We start from the raw sequence: 3,377 nt of genomic DNA on the forward strand, positions 1-3,377 counted from the left end.
CTGCTTCCGATGTTCTCAGCTGGAACCTATCTTCCCTAGTAGGGAACAGTTATGATCAAGAATACCGAGGAGTAATTGTTACAGATTAGTGGAGTCTGTCATATTATTTAATTATGGTACTTGTTAAGCATTTATTATGTGCCAGGAATTATTCTAAGCACTTGGGTAAATACAAGGTAAACATTTTGGACTTGGTTAATGTCCCACATGAGGCTCACAGTCTAGGTAGGAGGGAGTGGGACTTAATCCCCAGCTTATGAATAAGGAAGCAGGCCCAGAGATGTTAAGTGACTTACCAAGGTCTCACAGCAGACAAGTGGCAGGGTTGTAATTAGAATTGGGGTCCTGACTCCTAGGCCTGTGATCTTTCCACTAGGCTATGCTGTTTCTCTGGGCCATTATGTCTTCACTCCACTCAATCATCTTCACTGAGTGCTTACTGTGTGCAGAGCACTGTCTACTATGCCATGCTTCATGTCAATTAATGCTTATTGAATGAATGGCAAAACTACCCAACTTTGATCTGGGTTACACACAGAACACTAACGTATATGACCATCAATACATCTGACTCACACAGTCTGTATACCCATAGAACACAGTTTACACACATTATTCATCCACATGGTCAAGATAATTCACCAACACCCCCATAGCTTCACATCCTCACACACACAACCATCGAGTCACTCACATATTCTAACCTGGTCTGGAATTAGGATGGAGATGCAGTGGACTGAGACAAACCAGGACGTATCCCAAGTCCCTCCTCTGAGGGGTGAGTGCAAGGAACTGCAAGTACATTGCTCCCTATAAGACACTCAAGCAATTACAGTTGATCCCTCCTGTGAGTGAGCTTTCTGGTGGGGCTGTATCCATGATTCCCAGGCATTCTCCCTATGCTGTTACCTTTACCATTTGTGAGGCCTAAATGGTCTAATCTGGAGTTCAAGAGAGTCAATGTTCAGCTTGAGGAATGGAAAGAAAGAATAATAAGCACCTAGTGAATAGAGCACGGGCTTATAAATCAGGAGGAACTGGGTACTAATCCCACCTCTGCTACTTGTCTGCTGTGTAACCTTGGGCAAGTCACTTTACTTCTCTACTCTGTGCCTAATTACCTCATCTGTGAAATGGAGATTAAGACAGTAAGCCCCATATGGAACATGGACTGCACCCAACCTAATTAGCTTGCATGGATTCCAGCAATTAGTGCCTGGCACACAGTAATCATTTAACAAATAAAATTAAAAACAAAAACATTATCCAATCTCTCCTTATGGAAACCCAGCCCAGTTCCCTCTGACAGAGCCAGGGGCTCAGGACAAGCAAAATAGCCATGTCTGCCCCATGTTGAGGCCCTCATGGGGCAGAAAGTACCAAAAATAACTTTCCTCTGCTGATCAGATCAGCATCTCTGTGGGGACTCAATTGGACACTGGGGGCAAGTGAGTCAGAATGGCTGGCTGCGGCCATTGTGGCCTCAAGGGCTCTACTTCACCAGGCAATGTGGGAGAAATGAGGAGCCAAAGGAACAGCTGAGCCTCTGAGCCAGGTGCCTACTCAGCTGTACTGGGGCTGAGGCAGGGGCAAAATTTTCACTAACTCCTAACGAGGAGAGCAGAGCTCAGGAAGAGTTTACAGCCTCACCAGAGCCCTGACACCTTCTTCATTTTTTGGATTTTTAGAGCCATCCTGAGGTTTTACAGAAATAAAGAAGCTCTCATTAAACACTGAAATCATTCAGATGTTTCACATGGTCACTTCTTCAGTTTGGTTTTCCTCAAGTATAAGACCGTTTATTTAGAATTTTCTAGGTTATAAAAGGGGATTACCTATCATCAACATTCTACTATACTCTCTGAAAGTCCTGAGCATTCTGCAAGATTTCAAATGATCAATATATTCTGAGATTGTTTTTAACTGACTTGAATGGCTTAGATCCAAAGACTTTGGTTAATATTCCACCCACCATGCTAGCCCCCTCTCAGGGTCACACCTGGAGAGTTCCCAGTACTCTACCAGTCTTGACTACAGAAGGGATAGTCAGGCAGAGGCCTGACCATTCCATTCCCAGCTTAAGCAGTGGCTAGCGAGTGGAAGACAATCTGCTACAAGTCAAAACTCATCTGTGCTGGACAGCAGAGGCATGGGAGAAAATGAAGGCCACACAAATTTACTTCACGGGAGGAGGCAATGGTAAATCACTTCCATATTTTTACCAAGAAAACTCTATGGATATACTACCAGAACAATTGCAGGTGGAGGTGGGGCATTCCGGGAAAGATATGTCCATGGTGTTGCTATGGGCCAAAGACAACTCGCCAGCGTAAGACAAGACCATGCTATTGCTAGCCTTGGCAAGTAGGGTTTAGATGCCTGCCTCCCAAGGGGAGGAGCAGAGCACCAGAGTCTGGAAATCAGGTCCTTCTCAGGCTCAGAAAATGGGCCTCAGGCAACCCTGTTCTCTGAAGTGGGAATGTCTGAAATTGACCCCTAATCCCTGCAAACTACTTGTCCTAGAGAAGCAGTCAGGTCTAAATGGGGAAAGCATAAGATGGAGTCAGGACACCTGGAGTCTAATCCCAGTTACCTGCTGTGTGACCTTGGGCAAATCACTTAATGATAATATAATAATAATGATGGTATTTGTTAAGCACTTATTACATGTCAAGCACTGTTCTAAGGGCTGAGGTATAAACAAGGTAATTAGGTTGTCCCACTTGGGGGTCAGACTTAATCCCCATTTTACAAAGGCACAGAGAAGTTAAGGAACTTGCTCAAGGTCACATAACAGACAAGTGGCAGAGCTGGGATTAGAACCCACATCCTCTGACTCCCAAGCCTGTGCTCTTGCCATGAGGCCATGCTGTATGGGCCTCGGCTTCTGGATCTGTAAAAAGGGAAATAAGACAAGTTTTCCCCTCTGGCCCCAATTAGCCTCTGAGGTACATGTGGGATAGAAAACTGAAGATGATATACCATCTTAGAGCAGGAAGTGCAGAAACACAATCAAAAACTTTTATTGGCAATACAGAGCTAAACGCTATGAGAGAGCTACGAAAGAGCTACATCACTGCCCTATGATGTAATGCTAGGCAGGAAAATGATAATAATAATGCTAATGATGATAATGCCAGTAATTATAAAGCAGCATGGCCTAGTGAGTCAGTCTCTGTGCCTCACTTACCTCATCTGAAATACTGAATGAAGACTACAATCCTCACTTGGGTCATGGTCTGCATCCAACCTGATTATCTAGTATTCATCCTAAAGTTAGGTACAGTGCCTGGCACATAGTAAGCACTTACCAAATACCATTACAGAAAAAGACTTTCCATGAATCAAGTGCTGTGCTAGGCACTGGGGTAGATACC

At 44.3% G+C, this 3,377-nt stretch overlaps 1 non-coding gene across 1 annotated transcript; it reads left to right on the forward strand.

Annotated features, from left to right (window-relative positions):
- Positions 1–1,981: 1,981 nt before the first annotated feature.
- LOC114814934 lies at positions 1,982–2,119 on the forward strand. Its single transcript, XR_003762729.1, has one exon. It is a non-coding gene; the product is annotated as a small nucleolar RNA SNORA7 (small nucleolar RNA).
- Positions 2,120–3,377: the final 1,258 nt, after the last annotated feature.

Source organism: Ornithorhynchus anatinus, chromosome 10 (genome assembly GCF_004115215.2).
Source record: "Ornithorhynchus anatinus isolate Pmale09 chromosome 10, mOrnAna1.pri.v4, whole genome shotgun sequence".
Lineage (NCBI taxonomy): Eukaryota > Metazoa > Chordata > Mammalia > Monotremata > Ornithorhynchidae > Ornithorhynchus > Ornithorhynchus anatinus.